Here is a 19,430-nt window from a genome sequence, read left to right as displayed (position 1 = left end):
CTCATGAGTGGTTCCTGGGTTCCCAGGCAGCCTGTAACTAGGTTCCCAGATGACCTCCTCCCACAAGGTTACAGACTCAAGCGTGGTTCCTGGGTTCCCATGCGGCCTGTAACTGGGTTCCAACGTAGCCTCCTCCCATGAGGTTACAGGCTCAGGCCTGGTTTCTGGGTTCCAAGGCGGCCTCCTCCCATGAGGTTACAGACTCATGCATGGTTCCTGGGTTCCCGGGCGGCAGACTCATGCGAGGTTCCTGGGTTCCCGGGCGGCCTGTAACCAGGTTCCCAGGCGACCTCCGCCCATGAGGTTACAGGCTGATGCGTGGTTCCTGGGTTCCCAGGAGGCCTCCTCCCATGAAGTTATAGGCTCATGGGGGTGTCCTCCTCCCATGAGGTTACAGGCTCATGCATGGTTCCTGGGTTCCCAGGTGGCCCCCTCCCACGGGGTTAATGGCTTGTGCCTGGTTCCTGGGTTCCCAGGCGGCCTCCTCCCATGGGGTTACAGGCTCGTGCCAGGTTCCTGGGTTCCCGGGTGGCCTTCTCCCATGGGGTTACAGGCTTGTGTGTGGTTCCTGGGTTCCCAGGCGGGCTCCTCCCATGGGGTTACAGGCTTGTGGGTGGTTCCAGGTTTCCCAGGCAGCCTCCTCCCATGGGGTTACAGGCTCGTGCCTGGTTCCTGGGTTCCCGGGCTGCCTCCTCCCATGGGGTTACAGGCTCATGCATGGTTCCTGGGTTCCCAGGCGGGCTCCTCCCATGAGGTTACAGACTCATGGGTGGTTACTGGTTTCCCAGGCTCCCATGAGGTTAAAGGCTCATGCGTGGTTCCTGGGTTCCCAGGCGACCACCTCCCAATCCATGAAGTTACTGGCTCATGCGTGGTTCCTGGGTTCCCAGGCGGCCTGTAACTAGGTTCCCAGATGACCTCCTCCCACGAGGTTACAGACTCATGCGTGGTTCCTGGGTTCCCAGGCGGCCTGTAACTCAGTTCCCAGACAACCTCCTCCTACGAGGTTACAGACTCATGCGTGGTTCCTGGGTTCCCAGGTGACCTGTAACTGGGTTCCAAGGTGGCCTCCTCCCATGAGGTTACAGGCTCATGCCTGGTTTCTGGGTTCCCAGGCGGCCTCCTCCCACAAGGTTACAGGCTCATGCGTGGTTCCTGGGTTCCCAAGCGGCCTCCTCCCACGAGGTTACAGGCTCATGCGTGGTTCCTGGGTTCCCAAGCGGCCTCCTCCCACAAGGTTACAGACTCATGCGTGGTTCCTGGGTTCCCAGGCAGCCTGTAACTGGGTTCCCAGATGACCTCCTCCCATGAGGTTACAGACTCATAAGTGGTTCCTGGGTTTCCGGGCGGCCTCCTCCCACGAGGTTACAGGCTCATGCGTGGTTCCTAGGTTCCAAGGCAGCCTGTAAATATATTCTCAGATGACCTCCTCCCACGAGGTTCCAGACTCATGCGTGGTTCCTGTGTTCCCAGGTGGCCTGTAACTGGGTTCCCAGACAACCTCCTCCCACGAGGTTAAAGACTCATTCGTGGCTCCTGGGTTCCCAGGTGGCCTGTAACTGGGCTCCAAGGTGGCCTCCTCCCATGAGGCTACAGGCTCATGCCTGGTTTCTGTGTTCCCAGGTGGCCTCCTCCCATGAGGTTACAGGCTCATGCCTGGTTTCTGGTTTCCCAGGTGGCCTCCTCCCATGAGGTTACAGACTCATGCGTGGTTCCTGGGTTCCCAGGCAGCCTGTAACTAGGTTCCCAGACAACCTCCTCCCACTAGATTACAGACTCATGCGTGGCTCCTGGGTTCCCAGGTGGCCTGTAACTGGGTTCCAAGGTGGCCTCCTCCCATGAGGTTACAGGCTCATGCCTGGTTCCTGGGTTCCCGGGCGGCAAACTCATGTGTGGTTCCTGGGTTCCCAGGAGGCCTGTAACCGGGATCCCAGACGGCCTCCTCCCACGAGGTTACAGACTCATGCATGGTTCCTGGGTTCCCAGGCGGCCTCCTCCCACGAGGTTACAGAGTGGTTCCTGGGTTTCCATGCAGCCTGTAACTGGGTTCCCAGACGACCTCCTCCCATGAGGTTACAGACTCATGCGTGGTTCCTGGGTTCCTAGGCAGCCTATAACTGCGTTCCCAGATGACCTCCTCCCACGAGTTTACAGACTCATGCGTGGTTCCTGGGTTCCCAGGCGGCCTGTTACTGGGTTCCCAGGCGGCCCCCTCCCATGAGGTTACAGACTCATGCGTGGTTCCTGGGTTCCCAGGCGGCCTGTAACTAGGTTCCCAGATTACCTCCTCCCACGAGGTTAGAGACTCATGTGTGGTTCCTGGGTTCCCAAGCGGCCTGTAACTAGGTTCCCGGACGACCTCCTCCCATGAGGTTACAGACTCATGCATGGTTCCTGGGTTCCCAGGTGGCCTATAACTGGGTTCCCAGATGACCTCCTCCCACAAGGTTACAGACTCATGCGTGGTTCCTGGGTTCCCAGGCGGCCTGTAACTGGGTTCCCAGGCGGCCTCCTCCCATGAGGTTACAGACTCATGCATGGTTCCTTGGTTCCCAGGCAGCCTGTAACTAGGTTCCCAGACGACCTCCTCCCACGAGGTTACAGACTCATGCGTGGTTCCTGGGTTCCCAGGCGGCCTGTAACTAGGTTCCCAGACGACCTCCTCCCACGAGGTTACAGACTCATGCGTGGTTCCTGGGTTCCCAGGTGGCCTGTAACTGGGTTCCAAGGTGGCCTCCTCCCATGAGGTTACAGGCTCATGCCTGGTTTCTGGGTTCCCAGGCGGCATCCTCCCATGAGGTTACAGACTCATGCATGGTTCCTGGGTTCCCGGGTGGCAGACTCATGTGTGGTTCCTGGTTTCCCGGGTGGCCGGTAACCGGGTTCCCAGGTGGCCTCCTCCCACGAGGTTACAGACTCATGCGTGGTTCCTGGGTTCCCAGGCAGCCTGTAACTGGGTTCCCAGATGACCTCCTCCCATGAGGTTACAGACTCATGCGTGGTTCCTGGGTTCCCAGGTGGCCTATAACTGGGTTCCCAGATGACTTCCTCCTACGAGGTTACAGACTCATGCATGGTTCCTGGGTTCCCAGGCTGCCTGTAACTGGGTTTCCAGGGGGCCTCCTCCCATTAGGTTACAGACTCATGAATGGTTCCTGGGTTCCCAGGCAGCCTGTAACTAGGTTCCCAGATGACCTCCTCCCACGAGGTTATAGACTCATGCGTGGTTCCTGGGTTCCCAAGCGGCCTGTAACTAGGTTCCCCGGCGGCCTCCTCTCACGAGGTTAAAGAGTCATGCATGGTTCCTGGGTTCCCAGGCAGCCTGTAACTGGGTTCCCAGACGACCTCCTCCCATGAGGTTACGGACTCATGCGTGGTTCTTGGGTTCCCAGGTGGCCTATAACTGGGTTCCCAGATGACCTCCTCCCACAAGGTTACAGGCTCATGTGTGGTTCCTGGGTTCCCAGGCGGCCTGTAACTGGGTTCCCAGGCGGCCTCCTCCCATGAGGTTACAGACTCATGCGTGGTTCCTTGGTTCCCAGGCAGCCTGTAACTAGGTTCCCAGACGACCTCCTCCCATGAGGTTACAGACTCATGCGTGGTTCCTGGGGTCCCAGGCGGCCTGTAACTAGGTTCCTAGACGACCTCCTCCCACGAGGTTACAGACTCATGCGTGGTTCCTGGGTTCCCAGGTGGCCTGTAACTGGGTTCCAAGGTGGCCTCCTCCCATGAGGTTACAGGCTCATGCCTGGTTTCTGGGTTCCCAGGCGGCATCCTCCCATGAGGTTACAGACTCATGCATGGCTCCTGGGTTCCCGGGTGGCAGACTCATGTGTGGTTCCTGGTTTCCCGGGCGGCCTGTAACCGGGTTCCCAGGCGCCCTCCTCCCACGAGGTTACAGACTCATGCATGGTTCCTGGGTTCCCAGGTCTCCTATAACTGGGTTCCCAGATTACTTCCTCCCACGAGGTTACAGACTCATGCATGGGTACTGGGTTCCCAGGCTGCCTGTAACTGGGTTCCCAGGGGGCCTCCTCCCATGAGGTTACAGACTCATGAGTGGTTCCTGGGTTCCCAGGCAGCCTGTAACTAGGTTCCCAGATGACCTCCTCCCACAAGGTTACAGACTCATGCGTGGTTCCTGGGTTCCCAGGCGGCCTGTAACTGGGTTCCAACGTGGCCTCCTCCCATGAGGTTACAGGCTCAGGCCTGGTTTCTGGGTTCCAAGGCGGCCTCCTCCCATGAGGTTACAGACTCATGCATGGTTCCTGGGTTCCCGGGCGGCAGACTCATGCGAGGTTCCTGGGTTCCCGGGCGGCCTGTAACCAGGTTCCCAGGCGACCTCCGCCCATGAGGTTACAGGCTGATGCGTGGTTCCTGGGTTCCCAGGAGGCCTCCTCCCATGAAGTTATAGGCTCATGGGGGTGTCCTCCTCCCATGAGGTTACAGGCTCATGCATGGTTCCTGGGTTCCCAGGTGGCCCCCTCCCACGGGGTTAATGGCTTGTGCCTGGTTCCTGGGTTCCCAGGCGGCCTCCTCCCATGGGGTTACAGGCTCGTGCCAGGTTCCTGGGTTCCCAGGTGGCCTTCTCCCATGGGGTTACAGGCTTGTGTGTGGTTCCTGGGTTCCCAGGCGGGCTCCTCCCATGGGGTTACAGGCTTGTGTGTGGTTCCAGGTTTCCCAGGCAGCCTCCTCCCATGGGGTTACAGGCTCGTGCCTGGTTCCTGGGTTCCCGGGCTGCCTCCTCCCATGGGGTTACAGGCTCATGCATGGTTCCTGGGTTCCCAGGCGGGCTCCTCCCATGAGGTTACAGACTCATGGGTGGTTACTGGTTTCCCAGGCTCCCATGAGGTTAAAGGCTCATGCGTGGTTCCTGGGTTCCCAGGCGACCACCTCCCAATCCATGAAGTTACTGGCTCATGCGTGGTTCCTGGGTTCCCAGGTGGCCCATGAGGTTACAGGCTCATGTGTGGTTCCTCGGTTCCCAGGTGGCCTCCTCCCATGAGGTTACAGGCGCATGCGTGGTCCATGGGTTCCCAGGCAGCCTCCTCCTGTGAAAACAAAAAGAAGATATTGAGGCTGAGTACCCCAAAAGGAAATACACCTAACACGGGTTACAAAGGAACATACAAAGATCTTTATTTTATACTGAACAGTTTCAAAGGACAAAGCAACAGTTAGCTATCGGCCCTCAGTACAACACAGCGAACTCCAGCATGGTTTGGTGTGCTCAGTGAGTGGGACTGTACATTAGAATAGTCGCACTCTTTATACCCTCGAAATCACGATGTTCAACCCATTTCCCAGTTGATATTGGTTAATACATTACGGGTCTAGGGTTCGTGCCGAGTTCGTACATTTGTACATTAAGGGTTCACTTTTAATGTATTCACCAACAAGCCTTAATAGTAAAAGTATATCTTAGGATTTCATGTTGAGGCTTCTCAAACAGTTTTATACAATGTAGTCAAACAAGTGTTCATATTTCAGTATTTGAATGCATTGTGTTTAACATATTCTTGCGGATTAGCTTAGTTGGTGCAACTAATCCCCTACACACAGGTCAGCGAAGGACAAGGTCTCAGTTCATGACCCCAACATGTAGCCTTCAGGCAAGTTATACATTAGTTTGTACACAGAGGTCAAGATTGCCATGCTGCATTCGAAATTACATTGTCCACCATCTTAGAACACAGGGTGACTTTAGAGGGAGAATCTAAAATGTCGGATAGATCTAAAATGGCGCCTTACACTTGATCTAAGGTCAAGACCTTGCAATGCGGATTTCCTCGCAAGTGGCTTATAAGCAGCTTGGCGTAGGCAAATGTACATATATTCATTCAGTATAGGAGGCACAATATAATTTCTGGTCGACAAACTCTCCTTTTGGCCTATGCCAAGCGCTAACTACTTCTGGTCACTTTACGAACAACTCCACGTCTCAACATCCATACACCCTGAATCACTGTCAGATATATCTATTGCCATTAGATCGTCTATCAAAATCTCTTCCAGCACATACTGTTAGGAACTCTTATCTGGGGCATATACCTTGTGTCCTATTGTACCTATCGCTTGTGCGCAACATCCCCCTAGCATCGAACATATACTAGGTAAACACTGTATACAGCAACAAAGAAACAACAGAATTCCCAAACTGATCAGCAAGACCGAAAGCACCTTCCAACCCCAAGATCGCAAGAAGTCCCAGAACCAAGCACTAAGATCCCAGTTTCCCTCGGAAACATGTACTTCTGAACTAAGGACGTGCAGATTCTGTATTGCCTTGAAGATAGTTGGGGAGGAATCTGGCACGAAAACACAGCAAGCGGACCCCACTAATTTACACACTCCACCACGTTCAGCCAAAATGACATCTAATGCCATCCTGTTCTGAAGTGCTACTAATGTTATTGCTTTCTGTTCTAACGTCATATTGTAGAGTATGTCAGTGGTCCGGTTGATGGTCCTCTCCAGTACTCTCGCTAGTCTCCTGATGTCTTCAGAGTTTGCTATTTGTCTCCAAAATGGCACAAGGGATTTCGCTACGTCCCCCAGAACCTGTGCTGGAGTATCCCCATTCTCGTCCCGCCGTGGACGAGCCTTTGAAACCTCTACAGTACTGGCTATGAATACCCTGGGTAACAAGATGCCTAAATAACAAGGTCCCTGCCAATCCCTGTGTAACCATGGAAATGCTACATTACCGCAAACAAAGTAGACAGGTTCGTCTACATACAAAGGTCTGTCTTCCCCAGTCAAATTCGCAACGTTGGCACAACCTTTAACATTTCCCATTGACTGAGTAACATTCCTCTGTATGCAGAAAAAAACTGAATCGGGGCTATGGTTAACATTGTAAGAAGGAGGCATGGCATCCTTATTGCCTATCGGAGCCATCTTAAAAGAAATCAAAGATTGAAAAGGACGAGACAGTCTATCAGAAGGCCTAATAGAAGCAATGTTGAGCTTGCTCCTATTTACGAAAAGCGAGCATCCCAAAGGCTTAAGAACACGTTTCTCAAAATTATTCAAATTAGTACCATCAAAGTTCCCCGAGATGCTATCGTTCCATCGGCCAAAGAATAGTGCTCTAAGAGAAGCATAACAAGCAGTTGTCAAAGGTAAAGGATGAATATACCAACCTAGCCCCTTATCCCCATGTTGCGGTAAATGCGAGCAGACCCAACAGTTGGACCTATTAAAAATAGCATGTGTCGCATTCATGATAAGTAACAACGTATTGTTGTAATATCTCTGTCTATGCTGAGAGTCTCTAGGAGATAAAGTATGCAAATGCACAAAAGGAGTAGGGACAGTGGGTACATTTTCAGTTGGTAACAAGGTTTCGAATGGATGCACTTCTTCCAGGTACCAAAAGGTTAGCACAGTTACTATTATAAAACCAATTGACATTATAAAAAGACAGCAGTACATTTTTGGGGCCCAAACAATGTGTCCATTCTCACTGCTCGTCACACGATCATTTATCAGTCCTGTACGAGCGGTAGCGGTTGCAGGCATTGCAGTCTTCAAATGAAAAACCCCAATGTTATTTGCTGGCGACCTCCCGGCCGAGCGACTTCTTAGTCCTTCCACAACCCTAGCCAACAGAATCCCCTTTTCTCATACAATTACTTGGGAAAAAAGCAAGCCCTTGATGATTTTCCTTTCTTCTTCGCATGCACAGCCGAACCGTGCCGTAAGTCTATTTCCTTGGACGCAAATTGTACCTTATCGTCCCCGGTACTGATTGATCCGAGAACAATGTGTTGTCACTTCCCGTTGGAAGCGACGTATCAAGTGAAGATGCAAGATCGGGAACAACAGTTTCCGGAAATGAAACTTTTGGAGAGTGTGGAGACAAAATAGCTAATTCCCCAGGCCTCAGGGGCTCAGAGAAAGACTCCGATGCACTCTCGTTGCTGTTTACTGCTTCGGGATCGTTGGTTGCAGTATTGGTGAGGGGTTCTGTTTCTTCTGTATCGTGTGGCACCGGGTGTGGAAGTCTCTTGACATGCGTCACGTGGATCCAATGTTTTCTGCCTGCGACACGCACCGCAGTCTGTGTGACCAGCAGGACCTAGAACGGGCCCCGCCACCGAGGTGCAAGGCAAGAAGATCGTTCAAATGCCTTCGTTAATACCCAATCTCCAGGCCGGATGCTATAACCTCGGCCCTCGTATCATACAGGTAAGGCCTCTCGCACCTGGTGATGAGTCAAATACAGGTTTTTAGTCAACTGGCTACAGTAATCTGAAAGAAGTACATTTTCAACATTCTTTAAAGATCGACATTTCGGAAGGTTCCAGATATTCGCAGGTCTCCCCATTACCACCTCAAATGGAGAGAGCCCAGTCTTAGTTTGAGGGGTTGTACGCATAGCTAGTAACACGATCGGTAAGGCTTCCGGCCATTTTAGTTTGGTGCCGGCACACGTTTTATCGAGCTTGTTCTTGATGATGCCATTGTGTCTTTCTACTAATCCGGCACTCTGAGCGTGTCTGGCCGAATGGAACCGTTTGTCGATTTGTAATGCTGCACATATCTGCAGAATTACAGCAGCGACAAAATGTGGACAATTGTCCGACCAGATGACTCTTGGTAGCCCAAACCTCGGGAAATATTCTTTTAACATAGTTTTTGCAGTATTCATGGCTGTAGCATCCTTGCATTTACGGTCTCCCTTGAAATGTACATCTCTGTGGAAAGATTGGTGGCAGTCTGTTTAGCTATCTGATCAGCGAAAGCCTTCCCTTATCCTATATCATCTATAATCTTTTGATGTGCTGCACATTTCACAACAGCTAACTGAGTAGGGAGTGCAAGAGCTGAGAGCAGTTGTACTATTAGGGAGCCATGCTGAATCTTTGTACCATGTGAGGTTAAGAACCCTCTTTCTGACCAAAGTCTACCAAACTTGTGAACCACCCCAAAGGCATACTGACTATCAGTATATATGTTTACTGTAAGCCCTTCGGAAAGTTCACAAGCTTGGGTCAATGCTATAATCTCTGCGGCCTGCGCAGAGTTATGCGTGATTCTCTTGGTTTCCACGACCGTGCTTAATGTAGTGATTGCATAAGCAGCTGTGGATGTACCATCCGGAAGTTTAAAACAGGAGCCATCGCAAAACAGCTCCCCTTGTGGATTATTCAAAGGAGTGTCCTTTAGATCAATTCTACCCTTTGTCTCTTGTTCGGTAGTGTACAGACAGTCATGTGACTCTTCATCACTGCAAGCAGTACCTTGCTGGAAAGGTAAGAGTTCAGCCGGATTAAGAACACAACACCTCTTGATTTCTATGTGGGGAGCAAACAAGATCAATTCATATCTCGTCAACCGTGCGGAAGTGAGGTGTTGCGTTTGGGTTCTGTTCAATAGAACATCTACAGAGTGAGGCACCATCAGGGTTAGATCATAGCCTAGGACCATTCCCTCACTCTGTTTTACAGACGCAGCAGCAGCAGCGACAGCTCGCAAACATCTTGGCAAAGCACATGCTACAGGATCAAGGGCGGAAGAAAAGTAACCGCATGGCCTATTCTTTCCTCCATGTTCCTGCGTTAATACAGCCGAAGCACATCCATCACATTCATGCACAAACAACACAATGGCCTTTTCATAGTTTGGTGTGCCCAAAACCGGTGCTGAGCACAATGCGGTCTTGAGCAGATCAAATGATTGCTGGTGTTCCGTGTTCCACGGCAATGGCAGAGAAATGCCCTTCTTTGTCAAAGCCAACATCGGTTTGATCACTAGTGAATAATTTGGGATCCACAACCTACAGTAAGAAGCCATTCCTATCAAGGCTCTAACTTCTTTCTGCGTATTTGGGACAGACATGCCAGAAATGTGTTTTATTCATTCAGGTGTCAATCTTCTTCCCTCCTTTGACAGGAGATAGCCTAAATAGGCGACCTCCTGACAACAATATTGGAATTTTTTAAGCAACGCTTTGTGGCCATGTTTAGCCAGATGTATAAGTAATAACACAGTGCCCTCCTTACAAGCGCTCTCAGAATCGGCAGCCAAAAGCAAGTCATCGACATACTGAAGCAATGTAGAGGGCAATTCAAGGTATCAAGCTGTTCTTTCAAAGCCCTACTATAAATGCTAGGACTTTCGGTGTAACCTTGCGGCACATGATTAAAGGTGAACGAGCGTCCCCCTAAGGTGAACGCGAACAAATATCTACTGTCCTTGTGTATAGGAATACTAAAGAAAGCATTCTTCAGATCCACAACACTAAAGTAAGTAGCTGAAGCTGGAATCATAGTTAATATCGTCGTCACATCAGGCACAATTGGAAATTGTGGTGCGACAACCTTATTGATGGCACATAGATCAATTATGAAACGAAAAGGAATTGCATTATCGCCTTTTTTGTACATGGTAAAATTGGACTATTGTACAAACTACCTGCAATTTCCTCAATCACCCCTCGGTGCACAAAATCAGTAACAATGCATTTCAAAGCTTGTTCACCCTCGACTGAAATCTTATATTGTGGAGTACGTGGCAGCTGTACTCCATGTTTCAAGACTATTTTAACAGGCTGGATCTGTAAAAGACCGACATCATTGTCATCAATTGCCCATAAACTCTCTGGTACATCACTGAATTCTGGCAGAAAAGGTCGAGTCAAGAATTGAGAGACAGAAAGTTGCTGTGGTGAAATCGTCAAACGCACTCCGTCAGAAGAACAATGAATTACCACATTTAATTCTTTCAACAGATTCAACCCCAGCAAATTCTCTCCACAATTTGCAGTCAAAAGGAATGGGCAGTGGTCCGTAAAGGGACCCAAAATATAAGTACCGGCGAAGAAACTGGACAAACAACTGGTGTGCCAGAAAACCCTACAGAAACATTGGTTTGCCCTGACAGTGGAATGTTTGGAACCTGAGAATGATCAATGGAACACTTCTGTGCCCCTGTATCTATCAAGAATAGATGCTTACTATTTCCCACTATCATCTCAACGTAGGGACCTTTCTGATTAACGGGGATAGGCGTCGGTTCCAAACCCTGCTTCGGGCAATCCTAACGAAACAGAATGTCATCAAAAGGAAGTTCTTCAGAGAGGTAAGCAGCAGAAGGATGGTCAAATATGTTTCTAGTATCCACACTTGGTACCTGATTATCCTGTGAAAAAGGTTGCTGTGGATCTTGTGTAAACTGACCGCTACCAGGGCCCCCTACACCTGGGCGACCTCTGGATCGTCTACCCATGTTTCCGAATGCGTTATTTGACCTTTGTCGAAGAATCGGGCATTGTGCACGCCAATGACCTTCTTGCCTACAATAGGAACACTGGTTCATGTTTACAGGACCCAAGGGCATACTTCCTTGCGGAACATACTGACCTCTAATCTGTGAACTACCCCCTCTAGGGCCTCTAACAATTTGCTGTAATAATACTTTAGTCTTTAAATCACCTTTTCTCTTCTCGACTCTTTCCTTTTCATTATTGACACGAATCTCATAGTACTGAGCCATGTGCAGTACTTCTGATTGAGAATTCGCTTGCCAAGCACTCTCAAAAGACATAATTTGTGACTGGAAGTCAGGCAGAAATCCAAGCACAAATTTGTCCACAAATAATCTTTTCCCAGACTCTGTGCCTAAGTCTTGTCCACTGAAATCCGAGAATACCTGTTTGAACCGATTAAAGAACTTGGTAGCACCCTCAGACTTTCCTTGGACACAGGCTGCGGATTAGCTTCGTTGGTGCAAGTAATCCTCTACACACAGGTCAGCGAAGGACAAGGTCTCAGTTCATGACCCCAACATGTAGCCTTCATTCAAGTTATACATTATTTTGTACACAAAGGTCAAGAAGGCCATGTTGCATTCAAAATTACACTGTCCACCATCTTAGAACACAGGGTGACTTTGGAGGGAGAATCTAAAATGGCGGATAGATCTAAAATGGCGGCTTACATTTGATCCAAGGTCAAGACCTTGCAACACGGATTTCCTCGCAAGTGGTTTATAAGCAGCTTGGCGTAGGCAAATATACATATATTCATTTAGTATATGAGGCACAATATAATTTTCCGTTCGACACTCCTATGGGGCTACAGGCTCATGTGTGGTCCCTGGGTTCCCAGGCGGCCTCCTCCCACTAGGTTACAGGCTCATGCGTGGTTCCTGGGTTAACAGGATGAGGTTACAGGCTCATGCATGCATCAGGGCAAAGGCCACACCAGTTACCTTTCAAAGGCAGGTTCCATGGGACTCTATAAGCAAGGCAGTGACCTGGGTAACCCCACACGCCTTCTGAAAGCATTGCTGCATGTGCCGTACCGTACCAGTAGTTCCTTTGCTTTTTACAGAGCGTGCCTTTAGTTCAAAAGTTCAAGAAATGCGTCCTGGCTGAATCTGTCCGTAGTCAGATACAGAATCAGCGCGGACTGGACCTGCAAGCTCTGCCAATTTACCAAGTTTTGGTCAGGCATAGACACACACAGCAAGTGACGGCCGGGCATAAACACACACAGCAAGTGACGGCCGGGCATAGACACACACAGCAAGCAACGGCCGGGCAGCAAGTGTCGGCCGGGCATAGACACACACAGCAAGTGACGGCCGGGCATAGACACACACAGCAAGCGACGGCCGGGCAGCAAGTGTCGGCCGGGCATAGACACACACACCAAGTGACGGCCGGGCATAGACACACACAGCAAGCGATGACCGGGCAGCAAGTGTCGGCCGGGCATAGACACACACACCAAGTGATGGCCGGGCATAGACACACACAGCAAGCGACGGCCGGGCAGCAAGTGTCGGCCGGGCATAGACACACACACCCAAGTGACAACCGGGCATAGACACACACAGCAAGTGACGGCCGGGCATAGACATACACAGCAAGTGATGGCCAGGCATAGACACACACAGCAAGTGACGGCCGGGCATTGACACACACAGCAAGTGACAGCCGGGCATAGACACGCACAGCAAGCGACGGCCGGGCAGCAAGTGTCGGCCGGGCATAGACACACACAGCAAGTGACGACCGGGCATAGACACACACAGCAAGCGACGGCCGGGCAGCAAGTGTCGGCCGGGCATAGATAGACACACACAGCGCCTGTGGCGTGCAGCCTGCGCACCTTCACCCCCTGCACATGCCTTTCCTCAGTGGCAAAGCCTTCATGGGCCTAATGAAACACTTCCAACTGAAAGACCTCTCCTTTTGGCCTATGCCAAGCGCTAACTACTTCTGGTCATTTTACGAACAACTCCACGTCTCAACATCCATACACCCTGAATCACTGTCAGAAATATCTATTGCCATTAGATCGTCTATCAAAATCTCTTCCAGCACATACTGTTAGGAACTCTTATCTGGGGCATATACCTTGTGTCCTATTGTACCTATCGCTTGTGCGCAACATCCCCCTAGCATCGAACATATACTAGGTAAACACTGTATACAGCAACAAAGAAACAACAGAATTCCCAAAATGATCAGCAAGACCGAAAGCAGCTTCCAACCCCAAGATCGCAAGAAGTCCCAGAACCAAGCACTAAGATCCCAGTTTCCCTCAGAAACATGCACTTCTGAACTAAGGACGTGCAGATTCTGTATTGCCTTGAAGATAGTTGGGGAGGAATCTGGCACGAAAACACAGCAAGCGGACCCCATTAATTTACACACTCCACCACGTTCAGCCAAAATGACATCTAATGCCATCCGGTTCTGAAGTGCTACTAATGTTATTGCTTTCTGTTCTAACGTCATATTGTAGAGTATTTCAGTGGTCCGGTTGATGGTTCTCTCCAGTACTCTCACTAGTCTCCTGATGTCTTCAGAGTTTGCTATTTGTCTCCAAAATGGCACAAGGGATTTCGCTACGTCCCCCAGAACCTGTGCTGGAGTATCCCCATTCTCGGCCCGCCGTGGACGAGCCTTTGAAACCTCTACAGTACTGGCTATGAATACCCTGGGTAACAAGATGCCTAAATAACAAGGTCCCTGCCAATCCCTGTGTAACCATGGAAATGCTACATTACCGCAAACAAAGTAGACAGGTTCGTCTACATACAAAGGTCTGTCTTCCCCAGTCAAATTTGCAACGTTGGCACAACCTTTAACATTTCCCATTGACTGAGTAACATTCCTCTGTATGCAGAAAAAAACTGAATCAGGGCTATGGTTAACAGTGTAAGAAGGAGGCATGGCATCCTTATTGCCTAACGGAGCCATCTTAAAAGAAATCAAAGATTGAAAAGGACGAGACAGTCTATCAGAAGGCCTAATAGAAGCAATGTTGAGCTTGCTCCTATTTGCGAAAAGCGAGCATCCCAAAGGCGTAAGAACACGTTTCTCAAAATTATTCAAATTAGTACCATCAAAGTTCCCCGAGATGCTATTGTTCCATCGGCCAAAGAATAGTGCTCTAAGAGAAGCATAACAAGCAGTTGTCAAAGGTAAAGGATGAATATACCAACCTAGCCCCTTATCCCCATGTTGCGGTAAATGCGAGCAGACCTAATAGTTGGACCTATTAAAAATAGCATGTGTCACATTCATGATAAGTAACAACGTATTGTTGTAATATCTCTGTCTATGCTGAGAGTCTCTAGGAGATAAAGTATGCAAATGCACAAAAGGAGTAGGGACAGTGGGTACGTTTTCAGTCGGTAACAAGGTTTCGAATGGATGCACTTCTTCCAGGTACCAAAAGGTTAGCACAGTTACTATTATAAAACCAATTGACATTATAAAAAGACAGCAGTACATTTTTGGGGCCCAAACAATGTGTCCATTCTCACTGCTGGTCACACGATCATTTATCAGTCCTGTACGAGCGGTAGCGGTTGCAGGCATTGCAGTCTTCAAATGAAAAACCCCAATGTTATTTGCTGGCGACCTCCCGGCCGAGCGACTTCTTAGTCCTTCCACAACCCTAGCCAATAGAATCCCCTTTTCTCAAACAATTACTTGGGCAAAAAGAAAGCCCTTGATGATTTTCCTTTCTTCTTCGCATGCACAGCCGAACCGTGCCGTAAGTCTATTTCCTTGGATGCAAATTGTACCTTGTCGTCCCCGGTACTGATTGATCCGAGAACAATGTGTCGTCACTTCCCGTTGGAAGCGACATATCAAGTGAAGATGCAAGATCGGGAACAACAGTTTCCGGAAATGAAACTTTTGGAGAGTGTGGAGACAAAATAGCTAATTCCCCAGGCCTCACGGGCTCAGAGAAAGACTCCGATGCACTCTCGTTGCTGTTTACTGCTTCGGGATTGTTGGTTGCAGTATTGGTGAGGGGTTCTGTTTCTTCTGTATCGTGTGGCACCGGGTGTGGAAGTCTCTTGACATGCGTCACGTGGATCCAATGTTTTCTGCCTGCGACACGCACCGCATTCTGTGTGACCAGCAGGACGTAGAACGGGCCCCGCCACCGAGGTGCAAGGCAAGAAGATCGTTCAAATGCCTTCGTTAATACCCAATCTCCAGGCCGGATGCTATGACCTCGGCCCTCGTATCGTACAGGTAAGGCCTCTCGCACCTGGTGATGAGTCAAATACAGGTTTTTAGTCAACTGGCTACAGTAATCTGAAAGAAGTACATTTTCAACATTCTTTAAAGATCGACATTTCGGAAGGTTCCAGATATTCGCAGGTCTCCCCATTACCACCTCAAATGGAGAGAGCCCAGTCTTAGTTTGAGGGGTTGTACGCATAGCTAGTAACACGATCGGTAAGGCGTCCGGCCATTTTAGTTTGGTGCCGGCACACGTTTTATCGAGCTTGTTCTTGATGATGCCATTGTGTCTTTCTACTAATCCGGCACTCTGAGCGTGTCTGGCCGAATGGAACCGTTTGTCGATTTGTAATGCTGCACATATCTGCAGAATTACAGCAGCGACAAAATGTGGACAATTGTCTGACCAGATGACTCTTGGTAGCCCAAACCTAGGGAAATATTCTTTTAACATAGTTTTTGCAGTATTCATGGCTGTAGCATCCTTGCATTTACGGTCTCCCTTGAAATGTACATCTCTGTTGAAAGATTGGTGGCAGTCTGTTTAGCTATCTGATCAGTGAAAGCCTTCCCTTATCCTATATCATCTATAATCTTTTGATGTGCTGCACATTTCACAACAGCTAACTGAGTAGGGAGTGCAAGAGCTGAGAGCAGTTGTACTATTAGGGAGCCATGCTGAATCTTTGTACCATGTGTGGTTAAGAACCCTCTTTCTGACCAAAGTCTACCAAAGTTGTGAACCACCCCAAAGGCATACTGACTATCAGTATATATGTTTACTGTAAGCCCTTCGGAAAGTTCACAAGCTTGGGTCAATGCTATAATCTCTGCGGCCTGCGCAGAGTTATGCGTGATTCTCTTGGTTTCCACGACCGTGCTTAATGTAGTGATTACATAAGCAGCTGTGGATGTACCATCCGGAAGTTTAAAACAGGAGCCATCACAAAACAGCTCCCCTTGTGGATTATTCAAAGGAGTGTCTTTTAGATTAATTCTACCCTTTGTCTCTTGTTCGGTAGTATACAGACAGTCATGTGACTCTTCATCACTGCAAGCAGTACCTTGCTGGAAAGGTAAGAGTTCAGCCGGATTAAGAACACAACACCTCTTGATTTGTATGTGGGGAGCAAACAAGATCAATTCATATCTCCTCAACCGTGCGGAAGTTAGGTGTTGCGTTTGAGTTCTGTTCAATAGAACATCTACAGAGTGAGGCACCATCAGGGTTAGATCATAGCCTAGGACCATTCCCTCACTCTGTTTTACAGACGCAGCAGCAGCAGCGACAGCTCGCAAACATCTTGGCAAAGCACATGCTACAGGATCAAGGGCGGAAGAAAAGTAACCGCATGGCCTATTCTTCCCTCCATGTTCCTGCGTTAATACAGCCGAAGCACATCCATCACATTCATGCACAAACAACACAATGGCCTTTTCATAGTTTGGTGTGCCCAAAACCGGTGCTGAGCACAATGCGGTCTTGAGCAGATCAAATGATTGCTGGTGTTCCGTGTTCCACGGCAATGGCAGAGAAATGCCCTTCTTTGTCAAAGCCAACATCGGTTTGATCACTAGTGAATAATTTGGGATCCACAACCTACAGTAAGAAGCCATTCCTATCAAGGCTCTAACTTCTTTCTGCGTATTTGGGACAGACATGCCAGAAATGTGTTTTATTCATTCAGGTGTCAATCTTCTGCCCTCCTTTGACAGGAGATAGCCTAAATAGGCGACCTCCTGACAACAATATTGGAATTTTTTAAGCAAAGCTTTGTGGCCATGTTTAGCCAGATGTATAAGTAATAACACAGTGCCCTCCTTACAAGCACTCTCAGAATCGGCAGCCAAAAGCAAGTCATCGACATACTGAAGCAATGTAGAGGGCAATTCAAGGTATCAAGCTGTTCTTTCAAAGCCCTACTATAAATGCTAGGACTTTCGGTGTAACCTTGCGGCGCACGGTTAAAGGTGAACAAGCGTCCCCCTAAGGTGAACGAGAACAAATATCTACTGTCCTTGTGTATAGGAATACTAAAGAAAGCATTCTTCAGATCCACAACACTAAAGTAAGTAGCTGAAGCTGGAATCATAGTTAATATCGTCGTCACATCAGGCACAGTTGGAAATTGTGGTGAGACAACCTTATTGATGGCACATAGATCAATTATGAAACGAAAAGGAATTGCATTATCGCCTTTTTTGTACATGGTAAAATTGGACTATTGCACAAACTACCTGCAATTTCCTCAATCACCCCTCGGTGCACAAAATCAGTAACAATGCATTTCAAAGCTTGTTCACCCTCGACTGAAATCTTATATTGTGGAGTATGTGGCAGCTGTACTCCATGTTTCAAGACTATTTTAACAGGCTGGATCTGTAAAACACCGACATCATTGTCATCAATTGCCCATAAACTCTCTGGTACATCACTGAATTCTGGCAGAAAAGGTCTAGTCAAGAATTGAGAGACAGAAAGTTGCTGTGGTGAAATCGTCAAACGCACTCCGTCAGAAGAACAATGAATTACCACATTTAATTCTTTCAACAGATTCAACCCCAGCAAATTCTCTCCACAATTCGCAGTCAAAAGGAATGGGCAGTGGTCCGTAAAGGGACCCAAAAAATAAGTACCGGCGAAGAAACTGGACAAACAACTGGTGTGCCAGAAAACCCTACAGAAACATTGGTTTGCCCTGACAGTGGAATGTTTGGAACCGGAGAATGATCAATGGAACACTTCTATGCCCCTGTATCTATCAAGAATGGATGCTTACTATTTCCCACTATCATCTCAACGTAGGGACCTTTCTGATTAACGGGGATAGGCGTCGGTTCCAAACCCTGCTTCGGGCAATCCTAACGAAACAGAATGTCATCAAAAGGAAGTTCTTCAGAGAGGAAAGCAGCAGAAGGATGGTCAAATATGTTTCTAGTATCCACACTTGTACCTGATTATCCTGTGAAAAAGGTTGCTGTGGATCTTGTGTAAACTGACCGCTACCAGGGGCCCCTACACCTGGGCGACCTCTGGATCGTCTACCCATGTTTCCGAATGCGTTATTTGACCTTTGTTGAAGAATCGGGCATTGTGCACGCCAATGACCTTCTTGCCTACAATAGGCACACTGGTTAATGTTTACAGGACCCAAGGGCATACTTCCTTGCGGAACATACTGACCTCTAATCTGTGAACTACCCCCTCTAGGGCCTCTAACAATTTGCTGTAATAATACTTTAGTCTTCAAATCACCTTTTCTCTTCTCAACTCTTTCCTTTTCATTATTGACACAAATCTCAAAGTACTGAGCCATGTGCAGTACTTCTGATTGAGAATTTGCTTGCCAAGCACTCTCAAAAGACATAATTTGTGACTGGATGTCAGGCAGTAATCCAAGCACAAATTTGTCCACAAATAATCTTTTCCCAGACTCTGTGCCTAAGTCTTGTCCACTGAAATCCGAGAATACCTGTTTGAACCGATTAAAGAACTTGGTAGCACCCTCAGACTTTCCTTGGGCACAGGCTGCGGATTAGCTTAGTTGGTGCAAGTAATCCTCTACACACAGGTCAGCGAAGGACAAGATCTCAGTTCATGACCCCAACATGTAGCCTTCATTCAAGTTATACATTAGTTTGTACACAAAGGTCAAGAAGGCCATGTTGCATTCAAAATGACATTGTCCACCATCTTAGAACACAGGGTGACTTTAGAGGGAGAATCTAAAATGGCGGATAGATCTAAAATGGCGGCTTACATTTGATCCAAGGTCAATACCTTGCAACACGGATTTCCTCGCAAGTGGCTTATAAGCAGCTTGGCGTAGGCAAATATACATATATTCATTCAGTATAGGAGGCACGATATAATTTTCCGTTCGACACTCCTATGGGGCTACAGGCTCATGTGTGGTCCCTGGGT

This window comes from Ambystoma mexicanum, chromosome 13 (genome assembly GCF_040938575.1).
Source record: "Ambystoma mexicanum isolate Mex_15411 chromosome 13, UKY_AmexF1_1, whole genome shotgun sequence".
Classification (NCBI taxonomy): Eukaryota; Metazoa; Chordata; class Amphibia; order Caudata; family Ambystomatidae; genus Ambystoma; species Ambystoma mexicanum.
The sequence above is the reverse complement of the archived record's forward strand: the minus strand, read 5'-3'. Positions refer to the sequence as shown.